At 40.4% G+C, this 21,679-nt stretch overlaps 1 long non-coding RNA gene across 1 annotated transcript in view; it reads left to right on the forward strand.

The window, feature by feature from the left end:
* Positions 1 to 19,450: 19,450 nt before the first annotated feature.
* LOC128847318 (uncharacterized) overlaps positions 19,451 to 21,679 on the forward strand; it is a 37,849-nt gene continuing 35,620 nt past the window's right edge. Inside the window, exon 1 of the long non-coding RNA XR_008446894.1 lies at positions 19,451 to 19,533. This is a non-coding gene — a long non-coding RNA (uncharacterized LOC128847318). The remainder of the gene's footprint in view (positions 19,534 to 21,679) is intronic.

Genomic DNA, 21,679 nt, shown 5'->3' on the forward strand with positions numbered 1-21,679 from the left:
AAAGTTTTGGGATGGAAGGGCTGGGAAGCACAGCTCTAAGGGATTGTGGAATAGTGTTGGTGGACTCTCCAGACCCAAGTCTGGAAATCTAGACTTGAGCTCCGTTCACACAGCATTCTGGCCTCTCATCCACATCACAGCAGGATTCGGGCTCTGACCCACCTTCCTAGAAGAGTCCGCTAGAAGTTCCTAGCCTGAATCAGGCTGATTTCTGTGGGGATGGAAGGAGGGGCTTGAGCTTAAACCCATGTCAGCATCTGGGCGTAGTGTGCTGTGTAGACATAACCTTACTAACTCCAGTAAGTTGTACAGCCCATCAATTTAGCTTCCAAATGCCTTGAAAATCAGTCCAGTAATATCTGTTTCAGTATTTTACTCTGTTTACGCCACAAAGCTGGACAAGGTAGCTTCTCACTTTCCTTATATGACCCAGTCACCTCAGTTTTAGGTTTACAGGTTAAAGCCAGAGACAGGGCAAGTCACCCTAGATCTTACTTAGCCACTTAAAAGTTTTACCTTCAAAGGCTGGCATATTTATTTTAGACCATAAAAATCTTCAGTGGTGAACTGTGAGGAAACTTGCCCACAAAAATCAAGATAGATTTGTTTTTTCCATGCAGAGTTGAAATTAAAAAGAAAACGTGGAAAGGTGACGATCAATTTTTACGTCAGGTGAAAAGTTCACCCCAGTATCATCAGTTTTCATGTCACAGACCTGATCTGTTCCTAACTGCAACCAGCCAGAACACTATCCCCTTTGATCAGTACTGTTGGGTTATCCCTAAGACATATAATTAGCAACATAAAAATCTAAAATGTATTTTAAAAAGCTAATCCTTAATTTTTACAACACAGCACAAAACAAAATTGGATGCAGGCTTTCATTTGCATAAAAATCAGTAATCAATACTTAACTGGGACATTGCTAGAACAAGTTAGTTTTGTATGTTTCTACTGGTATCTTAAATCTGGGATCATCTAAGACTTCACACCATGGCTACTTGGAACTTCATAGGGACTGGAAATAGAACCCTGCTTTTCCTGCTTTTTTCCTTTTTCCAACCCTACCACTAGAACTACAGAAAGATCTCCACTAGCTGTTAGCAGTGTAAGATCAATGACACACAGTTGAGCTATTCAGAATTCATCTAGTTGAAAGCAACAATACAACAAGAAGTTGTAAACAATCCTATTATACAACTGAATTACTATTTCATACAACTCGGTGAAAGAGAAGCAACCACCAGCATCTGAGGTTGAAAAGCACCATGTAATCGATAAGCTGGTCTGTTGCTACTGAATTCTCCTATAGTCCACAACAGATGTTTCATAGTAAATTAATATGAGCTCTTGTGAAAACCAGCAAACAGTTCATCAGGAGGAGTAAAGATGGAAGTGTGGGGTCTATTCCTTATTTTTCCTCTATGGGAGGCAATGTGGTCTAGTGGACAGAGTACAGGACTGGGACTCAAGAGATCTGGGTCTGACTCTCCTGCTGCTTTGCTGGGGAACCTTGGAAAAATAATTTCCCTCCATGCCTCAGTTTCCCCATCTCTAAAATGGGGTTAATGATACTGACCTTTTATAAAGTGCTTTGAGAGCTATACAAGAGCTAGGTTTTTTATTATTATTATTGTTGTTAGAGAAACTGGATTTAAAGGTTGCAGTGGCAAAGCTTATATAATGAAGACGCATGTGGATGCTAAGCAACATGGATGCAGATGTTAGTTGACTAAGGATCCAGTAATAATTCCTAGAATCAATCCAATGGACAAATAAGAAAGCAATTCTGAGAAGACTGATGCATTGAGGTGTGGTGTATGTTGCTTGTTTGTTCCCCGCCCCCTCTTTTTCTTCCCCACTCCCCCCTCCCCACTTCAGAGTAGCTTTCATATCTACTATGCCCTTTGGAGTTTTCAGAAAAATCTGTCTCTTAGGATAGCTAAGTGGTTTCCTTAGAGAGGCTTCAGTGCACCCAGCTCCAAGGAAGACTGGCCGGATGGCTTGCAAAACACTCCCCCGAATCAACTATTTTCTAAAAATTAGACTAAAAAGGTGGAGTTTCAGGGATCATGGCTTATTGTAGATCTCAATTACTCAATTACTACCTTTGCTCAGAATGAGGCTTTTGCTGATGCTAAAAGACAGCTTTGAGACCTGAGTGTCACCTCAAGAGTACAGTACTCAGTCAAGAGGAGAGTGAACTACGAAGGATATTTTTATGTTCTAAAGAAGCTGAGATTTTTTTTTTTTTTAAAAGCCAAGAGACCTGAAGCAACAGTGGCAACTCTGTCATCCTCTTGAGACAAGTCTGAAGCAGGCTAATTTTAGTCACTATGTAAGCTAAAAAATAAAATAACTGAACTAGAGAATGTTAAAGTGCTGACACTGCTGAGCTCTGTGCTGGACCCAAACAAAAAGGCCTTGCCCTAAGGCATTTATAGACTGAGTTACAAAATTAGTTTGTAATTGAAAATAACATTAAGCTTCCCTTTGCGATCCCCTCACTACTGTAAAAGAGAGGGTCCCTGTGGTGTGGGCCCATTTGAAGTCTACATAGTGTACGAGAAATTGAATTGGACATATCAATGACTGCTGAATGTATGTTGCCTAGTTTGTAACTGAAAGTAACATTCTTGTCCGTATGGTCTGACACACACTTCATCTAGTTATCTTTCCCTATCGTTATATATAGACCACATCACAGTATGAAAAGTAACATTAACCAATTAACAGATAAGGCTTTAGTCAGTTATGTGTGCTCACTGGGTATTTTCACACAGCCATATAGTAACGATATCTGTACAGTTTAACTGTGAATGTTCAGTAGTTTAGTATCAACAACGTATTTTCCCCAGGTGAAAAAAGGACTAAAGAATATTCCAGGTTTAGGCTAGTTGGGCAGTGGATGAACAATACTGGCAACTCATGGTTTTAAAATCATGAGTCTTCAGTTCCCAGCTCATAGAGTCAAGTGTGAACCTCAGCTTTCGTTTAAATAAAATAAAATCTAAAAATTCTAGCCTTCATTTGGGGAGAAAGGCTTGAAAAGGTGACCCAAGTGCACACTAAAGACTCAAAAGAAAGAAAAAAACCACACCAAATTTTACTATATTTTAAAACCACATGGTTTTTCCAACTTGACTCATGTTTGAATGCTTGGTAATACTGGGTTTGTCATTGGCAATTGAGTTTCCTGAAGGAGGGTCCTGTAGCCCATCCCATCCCATCCCATTCTAGTAGGAAGCCTAGACACTATACAATTTTTTCCCCCCAAAAATCCTTCTGATAAGGTAGATACTTAATAGGCACAGTACTGCTCCCAGTGAAGACACTGGAAGAGTTCCCATTGACCTCAGTGGTAGAAAGACAATGCCCAATGTGGGTGTATAAAGGAAAACGAGTAGCTCAATGTTTTGTTTTAAATAATACTGTCCACATATTTGGTACTATTAGCGTCTTTAAAGAGCTTTTAACGATACTAAACTTTGTTGGTGACAATATTTAATCTGATCCTCTTACGAATTGGTGTGTTTAATTTTAGCTTTGTTATTAACCAGGGGTTGACAGTATATGAGTAAAAGATTGTGGCAGATACAGAGAGATGAAGTACAGTTGACGTAATGCAAGTTATGGGTTACAGTAAATACACAACCTTATTAAGGGTTATCGGTGATCTATTTTTACACAGAGGGGTTCAGAGTTCAGTGCATCTAAACACAAGCAGTAAATCTTTCTATTTCTCTTTAATAAAGGTCCCTCTAATGTTAAAGTTACCAGAGGATCTGCAATTCATATTGTCCCTTCTGTCACAAGCCATGTTATGTTTTTTTTTATTACTTTGTATTTTAAACAAAATAATTCTCTATTCTGTACTTTCAACATTGTGAACAGATTTCAGATTTTTTTTTAAAACTTTGCTAATAACCGCTTCCATTCAAACATTTCCCACCCAGACTATAAATGACATTTATTCTGTCACTCATTCAGTGAGGACTGCATCTGTAGTTCAAGTGAATACTAGAGATCAACTCTCACAAGGAAAAGGGAATCCAGAACTAGGCAGTGAGCAAAAGGAGGAACTGTTTTTGAAATATAGCATTCTCCAAAATGTAATTTACAATACACACCTACATTCGGTTAGTGATCTTGGACCTTTAAGAGAAGTTCTTGGAGGTTTGGTAAACAATCTTTGTACAGTGGTCAGAATTTCTTCCTAAAATGGGGGAGGGAAGGAGAGAGAGAGAGCAATCTTCACTCACTCTAAAGTAAGTCAGTACTATAGCTGAGTGCTCAGTCTTGTTCTGTACCGTAAGTGTTAGAAAAATGTTTCATAGTATCCTTAACCAAGTCATGTATTTTAGGCACATAGCCTCTCCCAAGGTCAAATTTCTCCCTGGTTATGTTTATGTGGAACGTCATTGCTAGAGAATTTTGAGTTTTATGGCCATTGTTCCCAACAAAGCTCACATTGAAGTACCCATGCAACCAAAGTTAAAACAAATATAGAACTATATGTAATTCACAAGAATAGTAAACGGAGCATGCTCAGTAGGTGCCCAGCTACCACAGAAGTGGGCCTGGAGTAAGAAGCTAGAGACAAGATATGTTTAATAATAATGATTCTAAAACAACGGGACGGAGTTGTTATCGACCCATGTGAAAATAAAGCACCTGTGCTTTGGCAGAATTGTAAGGAATTCAGTCACTCCAACTTGCCACTGGATGTCACTGGTCCTTCATACTAATAGCAGAGCAGGGCCTGTATTGTTGAGACAGTAGAATATAATTTCAACACTTAGGGATTTCTGGAGCACCTCACGTAGACTCACATAAAATGATTAATCTAGTTATCCATAGGCGCTTCCGAAATATCATTCGGTGTAGGCAGCGTAGTCCATGTCCCAAACCTAAGAAGACAGAGTCCCTGAGATGAAGCTTTCCATTCCATTGGATGTTTTAATGAGACAAATCAACCCACTAACCTTTAAGAATGCTTGCGATCTATTTCTGTACACTTGTCTGTCTCATTTCATAATCCTCTGGCTTCTTGTTCAGTGTGATCCTACCACCATTTTTGATTGGGAACAGCTTCACCTGCTTATGCTTTAAAACCATATACCAAAGAACTCAACATATTCACAAGTGTGTCTAAGAGCAAATGTAGTCTAGATTCTGCACTATCATCTTATCCTTCACAAGCACACTTGCATCTGCTCATATGGCTGTGCCTATGGCAATTTGGCAGTGCCCCTGCTTGCAATGTTGGGCCCTTCTTGAGCTTAAAACCTAGCTTGTATCTCATTCTGTCATACAGTCCTGGAAGTTAGAAAATGAAAATGGCCTAGTAGGTCCCATCTAGTCCTTCCTTCCCTGTGGGTACAGGAACGGGCAGACACCATGGTGATCGAGGCCATGAGTACATACCTCAGAGAACAAAGTTACTTACAACTCAAATTCTCCTTTCCGGTCGCACAGGTACTTAAAGTCATTCTTAGGAGAAGTTTCAGAGTAGCAGCCGTGTTAGTCTGTATCCGCAAAAAGAAGAACAAGGTGCCACAAGTACTCCTGTTCTTCTTCTTAGGAGAAGGTTTCTTGGGAAATGAGGGTGGGTGGGAAAAGTTGCTTTCAGTAGGTCAGGCACCATCCAGGGCTCATAGGATTGGGTTGAACGAAGTAGGAAACTAGGTTTTTTTTTGTTTGTTTGTTTATTTTCTTATTTTGGTAATAAGTGTCCCTTAAAAAACCTTGCCGGCTGATTTTTTTTTTTCCTCTGCTGAGTCATTCAAAATTAGTTTGTAATAGTTTTCTACTGCTTTATCTGGTCTCATTTCAAACATCACCAGCAATGGGGCTCCTTTCATGAATTTTTTATGTGACTTCTGGTTGCTCTTGTAATAGTCAAATTTAAAAAGAACAATGCTAAACCTGTTGAGCATGGTGAATTCAGACTGAGCCAGATACTGCAGCTGGATTTAAAATAAAGATTTTTTTTTTTAAGGCAAGTATATGGATATGAGTTACAAGACGTGTATTCAAATCCCATGCCTCCATATGTAAACTGATTTGCCAATGGGATCAGGTAGGAATCCTCTTCACCCCTATCTGTACAACTGGCTATCGGACTAATTCAGGGGTAGGCAACGTATGGCACGCGTGCCGAAGGCGGCACGCAAGCTGATTTTCAGTGGTATTCACACCGCCTGGGTTCTGGCCACCGGTCCAGGGGGCCCTGCATTTTAATTTAATTTTAAATGAAGCTTCGTAAACATTTTAAAACCCTTATTTACTTTACATACAACAATAGTTTAGTTATATATTATAGACTTATAGAAAGAGACCTTCTAAAAACGTTAAAATGTATGACTGGCACGCAAACCCTTAAATTAGAGTGAATAAACGAAGACTCGGCATACCACTTCTGAAAGGTTGCCGACCCCTGGTCTAATTTAAAGTCCTTTGAAATCAATGGAACAATCTCTACTTCTCTGTACTTAGGGTCATAACTTATGAGCATTAGTGGTTGGGGGCTTGGCATCTTCACCCTCCTCTGAAGCATCAAGTATTGGCCTCTTCCCACAACAGGATATTGTATCTACCTAAGGTACTTATATGTAGTATCTTACTGTAGTATCCAAGTCCCTCACAAGCTTTAATGTATTTATCATCTCAGCAGTGCTGTGAGTTAGGCGAGTGCTATTTATTATTCCACTTTACAGATGGGGGACTGAGGCAAAGAGAGAGAAACTAGTGCCTCACTTAAGGTCACATAGGCCATGTTTATATGATAGCTGCTACAACAGCATAGTTACAGTGCTCCTGCAGTAGCACCATAGCCTAGATGGTTCCTACATCAACAGAAGGGTTTTTTCTGTTGTTGTAGTTAGCTACCGCCTTTTGTGGAGGTGGATTAAGTCGATGGAGAAATTAGCCTGTGGACCTATATGTGTTTACCACAGGGATAGATCGCTCTAACTAGGGCGCTCAGGGTGCAAAATTTTCTACCCCCCTGAGTGACACAGCTAGGTTGATCTAATTTTTAAGTGTAGACCAGGCCATAGGAAGTGGCAGAGCAGGGAATTTGACTGTGGTCTAAATCCCATGCTAATGCCCTAACTACTGCATCAAACTTCCCCTCCTATTGGGCTTGAGGGACTAATGGTTTGATCCATCGTGACTACTCCTAAAAAGGTGGCCAACACTTCTGGAAAGTATCTTATTTAGAAACAGTTCCCCTTCTGTGTAATTTTCCAGTGTGTCTTTATTACCAGGTACTAAGGCTAGGATTGTCAGAAGGGATTAGCGGAGTTTTTTTGTCCAACTCCCATTGAATTTCAGTGTGAGTTAGACATCTAACTCCCCTAGGCTACTATGAAAATCTCAGACCCACAGATAGACTCGTGACTAAGGCCCTACTTGAATTGTGGGATGATCTCCAAATAACTCCAGCTGAGTTGCGGACAAGACATGGAAAATCATGGAAAAGTAATAATGGACCTTTATTAATAGTGGTAATTTGGAAAAGCCAGAGTAAACCTATTTGCTTAAGAAAAATTTGCTGGAATGAAATAAACACTCAAATAATTTTTATTTCTTTGCTAATTTCTTTGCTAATTTTTATTTATTTATTTATTTTTGATACCAGACTTTTTGCTGTAATTGTATTTTTTTCACAATATAAAATTCAGAAGACTAAAACACAACTGCAGTAGAAATTGAGTCCAGTCACTTTAGCCTTCTACATTTTACAGGCATTGATTGTTAGTACAGTACTAGTTGTATACTCAAATTGTATGCAAAACTGTGGACTATGCAAAGTAAGCTAATAAAAATCAAATTGTGGTGAAAGCCTAATATTGTGGGATCCGCAATATCACAAATGAAGTAGGGCCTTACTCCAGGTTTATCCTGGTAATAGCTGAGAAAAATTCTCCTTTAGCTTAAAGCAGAAGGAGCAGAATTCTATCCCAAGTCTAAACGGGTGCCATAAAATTCGGTGGCAATTGTAGTAGCTTAGTAACAACTAAAGTCTTAAGTTTCTGATAAATTTCTGATTTCTGATAAATTAAAAAATAGTTGGATAATTTGTGGGGGGAGGAAAATGTGTATATCAAGGTACACACCTAAACGCGTGGCTTGGCTACTTTCTAGCCCAATATGTTGTGCAATCCTAAACACTGAGCAACTGCAATTAGAATTTAAGCTGCCTTATTCAAAATAACAGTTAAAGGAGATTTTACCACAGAACTGCAGTCACAAGACATGATGGTTTTCGGGGGGCGGGGGGGTGTAGGGAAATGCATGTAGTTTTAAAGCAGAACTGTAGACTGACACAAGCTGCTTTGTATTCAGCTTTACTGCAGACCCACTGAGCTTCAAGGGCATCTTCTAACTAAAGTAATTGCAAATTACATGCAGAACATGAAAGCTAGATGGGAACTGAAAGTTTAGCTTTATTAATAAAACAATTAGCACTCACATGCTTTATCTTAAAGCACATTTAAAATAGTCACTAGTCTTCCTTATTCCTGTGAAGTAGGTCAGTATTATCACCCCCATGTTATAGAGGAGGAAATGGACAGGCAGTTTAAATGTGTAATTACACTAGGACTAGATTGGGGGCAAAGGTGCTTTTTAAAAAATGAGTTGGCCAACAGAATTTGAAACATGATTTAGGACAGACGCAGTTTAAACAACTTTATAGTCAGTTGAGCTGATTGTCACTAATGGGAGCCTAGATTCAACACAAAGTTAACAGTTGTAAAAGGTGGTATTTTAAACACTTTCCCCCCCTAGTCTATTCTTTGTACAGACAGACCCTAATCAGCATTCAAGGATATAAAGGTCAGGACAGGATTAGTCACAGCCAGGATTAGAATAAGGGTTTCCTAGCTGCCATTCTTGGGCCTTGTCTACACAAGAAAGTTTCACTTTTTTTTTTTAAACTAAGCTGATTTAGAAACTAATTAAACTGATGAACCCTCCTGTGTAGACACTTATTTCATTTTAGGAGTGCCCTATATTTTAGCTGAAGTTGGTAAGGAATCAATGTAAAATAATTTGATAGGATGCATTCTTCAACCGAAATGTTTCCCTACAAGGGGGTTGCATCAGTTTAACTAAAGTTGGGTTGGGGAAAAAAACCAAACTTTTAGTTAAACTGGGGTAAGTTTGTGTCAACAAGGCCTTGCACTCAAATCACTAGCCAACACCTCTTTCCCACGCTCATGTCTGACTTGTTATTTGTCCTATTTAATACACTATTCTTTGTCTGGCTTTAGGATCACTGATTGAGGATACACTTTCCCTCTTAGCACTAACATTCATGAATCCTTGCAGAAAGCAGTTGCATGCACAGTGATGTGCCACTAATCTTTTCAGTTACAGCGTTGACCTTAAAAAAAAAAAAAAAAAAAAAAAAAAAAAAAAAAAAACCTGAACAAGCCAAGCTATTTATAGCCGAGCTAATTATTTTGATACCATATGACAGTGTTGGAGTCTGTTTTCCCTTCACTCAATTAATGCCAGTGGAAAAAGCATTCAGTACCCTTTTAATAGCACGCATCAGCTAGAATACAAAGACTTTGCTTAATGTTTAAAACTGCAGGATTTTGCAGTACAGCAAAGCATGCAGAAAAGAGCACAATGTGTTGTATTTCTGGGTTGCTATAGGAGAAAGTACAGTCTGTGTGGATGTGAGTAAACAATAATGGGATTGCTGTGTGTTGGGTTTTTTTTTTTTTTTTAATCCTCTTTATTTAATGAGAGGATAACAAGGACCAAATCTGTGTAAACCATAGATTAACATGGCACTAGAAACTGTTTGCAGCTTCTAGAGTTTTTTCACCTGTAGATCTCAAAGCATTTTATGAAGGTGGTTAAGCTATTGCCCCATTTTACAGATGGGAAAACAAGCACAAGTGAAATACTTTACCTGAGGTCACACAGAATGAGGAACAGAACTCCTGACTCCCAGCCCTTTGATTAATCAATTGAGCCTCTTTCCGGGGGGGTTGTGGGATTGTGTACTTTCATCACACAGGGCCCAGTTCTCAGTGCAACAAAAAAGGGTCTCAAAACAGAACTTTGTTAAAAACCAATGTGCCGAATTCCTCCTTTAAGATTAAACAAAGAGTGTATTTCCTTTTAGGAGAAAAAAATAAATGGGAGACTGATTTTATCTTGCACCAGAGCATTTCAGTTTACAAAGAAAATATTTCCTGCTGGACTGAATCAAACTAAAAATTGCTGCATTTCAATGACTCAGCAGCGGCCTGTGGGGTGATGAGTTTGGAGCTCAGTCTAGTTGGCACCAGTCGAGCTCCCTGCCTAATTTCCTTCCATACACTGTCCCCTGTGCAGTCTTAGCTGAAAAATGTAGGGCTGAGTGGGTATGGGGTGGTGACAATTATGATAGAGGCATATTGGTGATACAGCATGGGGGAGGCTTGCCCTGCTCCTGCCCTCTGCTTTAAGTTCTGTGGCTAAGTATTTCAAACTTTCAATACAGCACCTGTATTGCTGAAGCTTTTACATAAAACCAGACCCAAACTGAACCTGACAATGAACAATAGTTTGCAAGAAGAGAGTGTTCATGCTGTTTCTGAACCAGTTCACCTACTCATAATTTATTCCAAACCCTTACTGTACTTTCCCCAAGGTGCCACGTGTGTGAGCTGCATTTATTTGCTATGTTATGAACTTGCTGTCGAAGGACCTTGGGTTCTCATACACTAGAAGACAATGAGAAAAACAAAGCAGGGTGGGGAAGGGTTGAGAGGCCCCTACCCCTTTGGGAGGGAGAAGAATGGAGCCAAAAAGGCATGTTTTCTCCTTCCCTAGAGCTGGTGGGTGCCCATCAACACAAGTCTGTGGTTTCTGGGAGTGAAATTTGTAGGGGCAGCAAACCAAGTCATTTAAGCTGAGACGGCAGAACAGGGCGTCTATGCACCATGATCCCCACCAACCCACTGGATTTTCTTTGTAGAAATCTGCAGGAGAGTTAGTGGGCGTGGGAGAGTTGTGTGTATTTTCTAGCCTCCTGAGGCAGTAAGGGATAGTCACAACCTTGGAGGAAAAAGCCAGCAGCATGAATCTTGGCATCCAAAGATAAGGACAGAGGAGGTGCCTGTGTTAGAGCGAAGCAGGATGCTTTTCCCATCCCATGAGAATGATGTTGAAGAATTTTCCCACCCTGAATTGGGATAAAAAGTAAAATGTTCACAAACCAATAATCCAAAAAAGGTTCAGATCATGTCACTCAAGGCATTTAATTTTGATTTTAATTTATAGTGTTAAAAAAATCCTAACTAAAATTTTGGAACAGTCATTTTGAAGCACAAAATGAACATTTTGAACTGTCAACATGGGACATTTAGACAATTTTTTAAACTTTTTCTCAAAACATTTGGAATTGAGAGATTTGTCAAAACAGATTCTTTCCTGCAAACAATTTTGGCTTCGACGAATTGGCAGTTTCTGAAGAAAAACGTTCCAACGATGAATTCCTGACTAGCTCTTTCTACAAGTAATCCCCTCTCCCCAAAACCTGTAGAATAGCTTTCCCCATAGATCCTTGCCCTCTGCAAGGCTTGATAGTCATCACGCCTTCTTCCCCATTACAATACCCTCCCTCTGGAGAATATTCCATGTATTAGAAGTCCTAGCACTCTCCCACTGTTGCAAGAGGAAAATAAATATATACACAACCTTTAGGCTTTAACAGACCTTTACGTTCTGTGCCTTTCCTCGTTTGCTATTTGTGGCCTTTCAAGCTTTCAAAAAGCAGGTGCGGTTTGTGAAGCCTTTCTGTGAATATTGCTTTGTTTTCATTTTATTTATCTTTTTAAAATCATGCGGGTCAAGCAGCTGCAGGTACCGTGCAATATTCATGACAGGCACTGATTTATGTAGGCATAAAGCTGTGCAGGAGAATTACAGGTTCCTGAATGTTATATGCAGATTTAATTTCTTTTTTATGACCACAGGATACAAGCAGATTTTCTTGAGTGCAAAATTTATGAGACATTCATTCATATGAGTTTTCAGGGGGCATCGCATTTTTTCCTGGCAAAGGGAGAAGGCAAGGCAAGGTAATGGTAGTCCTACTTCTTGCTGAATTTGGGTGACCAAGATACAATACTGTACAGAGTGTGTCTGAACAGGGATAGGGAGATTTCCTAATAGCAGCTTTGCAACATGAACATTTTAGCTACTCTTAATGGTGCTCACCACTGTAACATCTGAACACCTCTGGAGTATTTGTGGCTTTACTCTCTGAATCATCCTAGGAGGTAGGTTTTATCCCCATAGTACATGAGCATAGAGAGTTAGTGACATAGGCCAGGTCTACACTACCACTTACTTAAGTTATACTGAAGTCGCTTGGGGGTGTGAATAAGCCACACACGCCCCCAGTGTGGACAGCGCTAGGTCACTGGGAAAGCTTCTCCTGCCAAAATAGCTACTGCCTCTTGCAGAGGTGGATTTACTATGCTGATGAGAACGCGCTCTCCCATCGGCACAGAACATCCTCACCAGACGTGCTACAGCGGCACCGCTGCACCAATGAAGCGCTTTTAGTGTAGACTAGCCCTTAGTTAGACTGGAAGCACTTCTTGGCAGAGACACTATGTTACAATGCCGAGCACAGTGGTGCCCTGAGCCGTGATCAGGGCCCCTAGATGCTACCACAATAGAAATAAAAATGACTAGCCAGGGTCATGCAAGAAGCCTGCAGCAAGCCCAGGAATTGAACTTAGCTCACTGAAGTCCCAGTCTAGTGCCTTGCTCCCATGACTATTTTTCCTCCTCAGCTGTAGTTTCTGATTGGGAACTTGTGCCTGCAAGCCCTCTGCATTCAGTGAGCATCCCAACTCAGGGGAATGCCAGGAGTACCCCTCACTCCCCACCTAGGATGCATGGCATCCACTCCTAATTTCAATTTTTGAGTATGAAACTGGATTGCACACAATTCAAGTTATTAAATGCAACCACATGGCCCAACAACGTGTGCTTGTCTAATGTGGTGTCTTAGGGTACGTCTATACTTACTTCCTGGTCCGGATGTAAGCGATCGATCTTCTGGGATCTTCTAGACAAGACGCGATAAATCGATCCCGGAAGTGCTCGCCGTCGACGCCGGTACTCCAGCTCAGCGAGAGGAGTACGCGGCATCGACGGGGGAGCCTGCCTGCCACGTCTGGACCCGCGGTAAGTTCGGACTAAGGTACTTCGAATTCAGCTACGTTATTAACGTAGCTGAATTTGCGTACCTTAGTCCGAAGTGGGGGGTTAGTGTGGACCAGGCCTTATTTATACTGCCCTGTGAAACAGTGCAACAGAGAGGGGGGGAAGGTATTGCCCCTTTAAGGAACAGGCTGGAGTGGACAGCCTGAGGATAATCAAGGCCACCCTGCTCTGGGATCCGAGCTAGATAAACAGGAACAGGAAACAGAACAAGGAATGAGAGGAGGAGCCAAACAGAGATAGGGTGACCAAACAGCAAATGTGAAAAACCGGGACAAGGGGTGGGGGGTAATAGGAGCCTATATAAGAAAAAAGTCCCCAAAATCAGGACTGTCCCTATAAAATCAGGACATCTGGTCACCCTAGTAGCAGGTGCTCTCTCAGGTACCTGGAGACAAGCCTAATCTGATTCAGAGACTTGATGTAGACTAAGTTTAGGAGCTGTGAACCCAGAGCCTGATGAAATGTGTGTTGGAAGGATTCCTGGCCTGACACCTGGTTAAAAGGAGATGGTATTTTGTTAATATGTACTGGCTTCTCCTTGACCCTGAGCTGTTAAACTGAAACGTTTTGCCGCTCCATTGGTGACATTAAAGTGCACAGGGCTGCAAGAGGGTGCTCAGGGACCACCTTTGCAGTCCCCTTCCAGCCTCCTGGAGCCCTAGTTTCATATACTTACACCTAGCTTCAGTCCCTGAAGTCTGGCCCATTCTAGGAAGGGGAGCTTTTGTATTTTTAGTTGCCTGGGTGAAACTGCAATCCACCTGTTCAGTACTCTCCCTTCCCACTGGGGTCCTGCTCAGAGGTTCCCACTAAACACTGTCTGGTCACGGTGTCCAGCTGCTGCTACCTGGGGGAGGGAGGATACAAAGCCCATACTAGTTTCTGCTTCTCTAAGCAAAATGGCATGTGTCTGGTTTAGCAGCCAGTTCCCAAGACATTAATGCAACCATCAGACATTCTACCTGCAAGGCAGACCCAGCTATGTCTGGTGCTATTATGTATGCAGGGGCATAGTACAATTCAGCGTAACCCTTTCCTGGAAAGGGGAGTGAAGCATGAGGTCTCAAAGGGACACTGACCCCCATAATGTTGCTGCAGTAGATCATAGAAATGTGGGGCTGGAAGGGATTGTCAGAAGTGATCAAGTCCAGCCCCCGGTACTGAAACAGGACCAAGTAACCCTAGAAAAAAAATTAGTACCGAGTGTGGTAGCTTACTAGTCTCTCTGCAGAGATCACAATGAGTCTGTATTTCTCCAGAACAAGGGGAGCTTTCCCTTCACTCTCCATTCTCTATCGTGCTATCCAGGACAACAAAAGGAACCGTTAACGTTTGTTTTTCTCTCCACCCACGTGCAGGCTCTCAGTGCTCTATTAAAGCCCCTTCCCACACAGGGTGTGGGCAGGCTTACGCCACATACATCTCAGTATATAATTTTTTCCCTATCTCTCGGGAGCAACATTTGCTATGGTGACTGGCAGGGGGTTATTTTTGTTCTTCGCCAGGACTTTTGTTAACATGCTTCTCAGTCTCTGATTGCACCCACTCTGCTAGTGATCGTACCGTATAGTGTGTAATGGCAGGTCTATCGTGGAAGATGAGGGAGATGCTGAGAGTGGGTGGAATTGGATCAGGCAACATATGTAGAAATTTCACGTTGTTAAAACTACACTCAGGTGCATTTACTTTTACCAAGAGTTACTAAGGAAACAAGGAACGGAGCTGCAAAAAAGAGCAGGGGCATTTCTTCTGATCAACAATAATCAATCCGGTATGCCAGAGTCCTTTAGCTGGAGGGCCTGATCTCCGGTACCAAGCAGAGCAGCAGGCTTCTTAGCTACGTCCTTGTGCTCTTGTAGCAGTACTCCCACTGTGCCCCAGAGATATGGCAGCCTGCAAAATACAGACCATAGAAGAGCAGCCGTGTTAGTCTGTATCTGCAAAAAGAACAGGAGTACTTGTGGCACCTTAGAGACTAAATTTGTTAGTCTCTAAGGTGCCACAAGTACTCCTGTTCTTTTTGCAGACCATAGAAGAGGTGAGGTATGAGAAATCAGGAACTGAAAATTTCACCCTCAAGCTGGACACATTCTGCTATCCTCCTCCCCTCCCCATAGAAATGGGATCATTTAATCAAAAGTTAGTGTTAAACTGATTTTGTTGCAAATAGAGCAAAGCACCACTGGGTCAAATTTGGTAGAAAAATTGAACTTGACAGGCATGAAACAAAAGGGCAATGCCTGGCATGCAAGAAGCTTTGCAGAAAGTTGTTCACTTGCTTCCTCAAGCTCTAATAGAGACCAGTTACTAGCTACTGACATACTGTGCAATTTAGCATCATGGTAGGATGGTAGTGTGGAAATAATTGTGTGAATTCCCTCTCCTGCACTGTAGGGCCATAATACCTTTCAGTGAATAGTCCCATGTGGGTTGAGCATTATTTTGCTGCAACAATGCAAGAGCTGGCAAACATGCAAGCCACAACCCAAGTGCACTCTGAATTAGTACACCTGCTCTGTGTTGTCTCAGCTGTAAACTGCCCCTTGGAGTCTAGTTTTTCCCCAGGCTATCTGTGTTAACATTAGATTTCAGCTAAGGCTTGTTTAAAAAAATTTTTTTTTCCCATTGACTGTCAACGTGGCAGGGAAGAGAGTAGGGATCTGCCTGAGGGGTACAAAGTGTTAAAGGTATATTAGACACCACAGTCAAAAGTTATTGCTCTGAGAGCCTCTTCTTGTGAGGTTTGGAGTCAAATTTTGCAAATTCAAGGTTTGCATAGTTCAAATAAGCATCCAAACATCCTGAACTCTGACCCTTTGATGTTCACCCATCAAACTAGTAAAAACAGTGTATAAATAATGAGGTGTACTTGTGGCATCTTAGAGACTAACAAATTTATTTAGTATAAATAGATTTATACATATTTTTATATATATAAAAAAATATATAAAATAACCAGAATTAGACTTGGAGATACACCAATATGATTAGTGGCACCAGGCATTGATAGCAATGCCCAGAATTTTTAGCCACATCAAACCAGAACTGACTTTAAATGAGATCACCCTATAAAGAAAAGCGACCTCTCATTACAGAACATTATCAGGAACAACATTTTTAGTATGGAAGGAAGAATGTTTTGAAAAGGAAGCATAATCCCCGACTAAAGTTATCCAGGATTGTAGCAGAGAACAAACAATTGTATTTCCTTAATGGACTGTTTAGTTTCTGGGGATATGACATCTTAGTATAATTTTCCCACCATGTAGAAAATATTGTCACACAGATATTAAAACAAACAAAAAACCCCACACAGCATCCACCGTAAGGGTTATAACGCTTTAACCATACCAGTTTCAAACAGATTTAAAAACAAACAAACAAAACACCTCTGTAGCCCTAGCCCTGAGTTTCTCTGATATGGACAGCCATCCCCAAGGAACTGGTGAGATATTAACACCACATTTCATATAGACTGCCAAACGGCCATCCGACTGTGGCAAGTTTTTGATCCCTGCCAGGCTGAGAGAGATTAAAACTAGTGACCTAGAGGGAGACAGGCTAAAGAAAATGCCTCTTCTCTTGGCAGCCTTGTTGCACTACCTCAGCATCCTAAATTTTGCTCTTTGGGAGGTACTTCTCCACATGAAGTGTCCCATGCAGTCACACAGTAGTTCCAGACATGCAAAAATCAGATCAAAACTATGTTTTTTCCACAGGATATAACAAAATGAGGAACCTACAGTGTGATGTTTCCATACAATGGTAATTCTTTGAATTTAGTGGTGATTGTGTAAGAAATTCAACTTATACTGTCGGTTTGGTCATTTTTAAATGATTTATTACTAAATCCTTTACAATCTAGTCAGTGTAATGTGTAAATATTTCCATAGCTCTGCCAACATTTTACCTGATCCCTGCGCAAGCAATGAAAGTTACAAATCAGTGAAAATTACAGGATCTCTATACTGACATCTACTTTGGCAAGCTAGCAAAGGAAAAACCTGCTGAATCTATCAGACCTCTAGGGCTTACAGAATGGTCAAAATGAGCGGTGACTGAAACATTTTTAGGTGAGCTAGGATTCCCATTGGGGATCCCAAATATTTCAAGAAGTCCCACAGTTAAAAATGGTTTCTAAATTGCAGAACAAAATACTATGCCATTAATACCTAGATGGCCATCCACTTTTTAGCAGCAGCAGATCAATATGATGTAGGGTTGAATGTCAAACCCAGAGACAGTGAGAACACAAATTATGGTTTACACTTAAAACACTAATGAGGTTGTCATGAACTGATTTTGTAGGTTCTTTGTTAGAATGGTGGCACTTCTAGAGCAAAACACAACTCTAGTCTGAAATTGACAGAGGGCAAAATTTTCAAGTGACTTGGCCTCCTAAGTCACTTTTGAAAACGGGACTTGGTCATTTTGAAATTTTTACCCTGTATTTCTCAATTAATAAAAAGACAATCGTCTAATGAACCAGTTATGCAGTTATCGGAAAGTGTCATGGTCTTGCAGAGATGACTTGCAAAGTTGCTATGATTTATGGGGACTGTCCCTATCCATCTTGGATTCCATCCATTTGAGGAAGGGAATCCTTGACAGATTTTTAGAAACTTTGAGAAGATTCATGTTAGTTTATAAGTGTCAGTGAGCATTGCCTCTGCTGAAAGAGACATTTTAAAATAAAGCAAAGCTTTTAAACCTTCAAGAAATGTCAGCAGAAAGAAAAGCTGCCATCTGCTGCAGCTCTCTTTTCAGGGAAAGGGTTTTAATTTCACCCTGACAAACGGTGGATCTACACACTCAGCTATGCTGCCCATTTGTAAAGATTCCCTGACCTGGGATTAACCACATATAACAAGCATATGCATTAGCAAAAACCCTTAAAACACAAACCCTGTAACTGCCTGTAACTTTCAAAGCCATTCTATTGATACTACATTTCAATTGTTTTGTGTATTTCTTTCTCCATTTGCTCATGTTAGATTTATTTTTACACAAGCTTTCTTTAGAGTTATTCTGTTTGCTATTTATAATATAACCTTAGCAGCCATCAGTTTGTTAACAGAGATGATGTGGATGATGGACTACATTATCAGGTAGGGGACAGGAGCTGATGTGTTTATGAAACAGACTTGTGTTTGTAGGGGTCATGCACATGACCCCTTCCAGCACCGTCACTGAAAAGCTAGAGTCAGGTAACATGCACTAAACAAGCAGAGCTGTCCCTGAGAAGTATGGTTTTCAAAATATTTTCCATAAGAAAGTGTAAAAGGGACTTTTATACTATGGCAAATGTGAAAAAATGTACATAAGTAATTTACTTTGCTCCTAATAGAGATTACTGAAAGAAATCCATGAATATTTAAATAACTGACTGAACAGGCCCCTTTTGTGTTTGCCTTCACAAAACAGTCTAGTGATCAAGTTTACTGACAGGATGTTTGTGGGAGCAGTGAATTTTAAAACGAATACTAGAAAATATTGACGTGAGGCAAATTTAAGTTTGCATTCCACAAGCATCCATGCAAGAAAACCCAATTCTAAGTTTTATGTCCAGCCAGTCAAGGAATAGAAACATAACATGCAGTTTAGGGTTACCAATCACAAAGATCATTTTGATAATATCAAATATTCACAACAAACCACTCACTAATGAACTCCACACCAAGAATTTTTCATAATAGTCCCTTGGTAAAATTTCTAAAGCAAATTTTTAGAAAACAGATCTCTTGGCAGATAATTCTCAATCAGAAGAATGGTGAGATTAGATAAGTTATTAGCTATGAATTCAAGCAATAGATAATGGTAAATGCAAGTTTCTTTCTAAAGAAATAAAAATATTCTTCTTCTGCCTGAGCCTATATCAGAGTCCTAGTCCCATAGTATTACAAGAAAGAGTAAGAGATCAGCACGTCATAGTAAGAGGACACATGTCAAGACATGAATTTGGCCCATGATTTTTGCCTCTAATTGCCCTCCTTCTCCCCCCCCCCCCCAAGTTGGGACAATTCTGCAGGTATTTATACCTTGCCTATTTACGTCAGGAGATACGGTACAGAAATTAACTTGCTGGAAGAACCGATTAGGGTTTCTTCCAGCCAGGAGTTAACTACTGACCCAATTGCTACACAAACATTATGTACTAGGTTAAAACAAATCCTGGAACAGCCACGTTTTGTTTCGTTTCAGGTCACCGAGTCTTTCCCTCCAAGCTCCACATCAGCCCAGGGTTGCTTGAAACTCTGACAACCTGGCCTGAGATTTTGAAGTGTGAGTAACCAGAGATTTTTGCCTTCTTGTTTTAGTTCCATTATGAAAGTGTTTCATGGTACACAGATGGAGGTGGCAAGTGCTCATTTACAATAGCTTGATCTTTCATAAAAAGCATGTAAAATATGAAACCAATTATAAAACACTGGTGAATTTCATGTCTAATCAGTCTAAATGGAACTATTTTGCATTAAATTACATGAAAGATTGCTAGTCTTGTATGTCACGTTTTATATACTGTACAGGACAAGAGCCTGTATATATGGCCAACCTTCTACCAAATAGTGAAAAGTTAAGAATGCAGCATGTATGAAATGAATACTCATTGGTACACAAGAAGGCAGATCTGGATATCTTTTCCTAGGGAAGCTCAATGCCAGTGTACGTCTATGAAAGATCAGATTTTATTTAATCATTTCAAGACCAGCACCACTCACCTTACTTGTACGTGGCAGTGTCTGACCAAAGAGACTGTGCAGACTGAATGTAAACACGCTGGTTTCCTACAGAGGGCACTCATTATCACAGATGTGTTGGGTTAGGAGTCCATAAGACAGAGTGTTATTTGTTCAGGGAGTGGGTGAGAATGATAACTTTTGATTGGCTCAGAGTTGGTTTGTCAGTGCTGAGAAATGAAGGTCATGAGGTAACTATATCTGGAGTTATTTATAAACCAGGTGCTCGCTGCTGAGAACAGCAACATTTGATCAGTGACCCTTTTCATTGCACAAACCCCCCCAGAATGCATTGATCACCAGCAGTTAAACCTACATTCTTCACTAGCAGAACAGCCTCCTTTCAGGACCCTTACCAGAGGGCTAAATGTGTGAGGCAGAACTTGTCTGACCCTACAGCAGCAATTCAATGGCATCAGTGATAAAACTTAAAAAAAAAAAAAAAGCCAGAATCAGCTCTCTGTATCTAAAGCATCTTTCATCCGTATCCAAATGCTAAACTAGCACTAGTAACATTTTCTTTTTTAAACCCCACAGATGTCTTGCCCTCAGTTTAATTATTTCCTCAGGGGTTGTTTTTCTTCCTCTTCTCTAGACTTTTTTTTTTTAAACCACTTTCTAGAACTGTATTTTCTAACTGTGTGTTTTGAATTTACCTCTTGTGAAAGATGCCAGGCTTTGGAGACCTTGTACTAGGTTCTGAGTACTACCTGGGCCCCAATTGAGCAAAACGCTAAAGCATGCACTTATCCTTCAGGATGATTCTGCAAAGCACCAAAGCATACACTTAAGACTGTGCATGGACTTAAATCCATTCCTATTCAGCAAAGCGCTTCACAATTAAAGTTATGCGCACAGTTAAGTCAATGGCACTTAAGCACATGCTTAGGGGCCAAACACCACAGCTGCAGCACTTCTAGAGCAAAGGGAAAATTTCATAAAAGTCTCTGTCAGGCTAGCTGCCCTGACTCCTGGGAACTGGCTGCCTGAAATCCCAGCAGGCTGCCACAGAATGGCAAAATATCAGACACTACGTTTTTGTTTTGTTCTTTCTTTTTCAGATTTCAGCTTTGGAGAATTTCAAAGTTTTGTTTTAATTCCAAATCAGAATGAAAATTTTTGAAGTCTCAAAATCATCCACAAAATGGAATGATCATTCTCCATTCAGCTCTATTCATTAGTCACTTAAAATTGCTGCAGAAAGTAGAGGTGGAGCCAAGCTTTTAGGATTTAGAATCGCCTGTAGTATTTCTACTTTTATATCTTGCCTTAACTTTTGGGGATTTTTTCCATGTCCTTTGGAAACTCCTCAATATTATATTCATCGAAAAATCTGCTAGGTTTTTCCATAACTGGTGTTTCTTATGACAGTATTGCCTGGGTTATACAATGGCAGTGAATTCTCAACACACTTATATCATCCAAATTGGACAAGACTTAGGTGGCCATCTGGACAGCACACTAACAAATTATTGCAACAGAACAAGAAAACCAGGCAAAACTCAAGTTTTAATTTTTCAGAGGTTCATGTAGATGTTTTCTTTGCGTTCAGTTGCAGTGAATGTGACATCTCAATGTGAAACTCTGTTGAAACAATCAAAACTCCACAAAGCAGCTAAATTCCAATTCTTATTTCTTATCCTACTGCACCCTTTAGGTGTATAGGGCATCCACCAGTTTCTGACACTTAT

Source organism: Malaclemys terrapin, chromosome 13 (assembly GCF_027887155.1).
Source record: "Malaclemys terrapin pileata isolate rMalTer1 chromosome 13, rMalTer1.hap1, whole genome shotgun sequence".
Lineage (NCBI taxonomy): Eukaryota > Metazoa > Chordata > Testudines > Emydidae > Malaclemys > Malaclemys terrapin.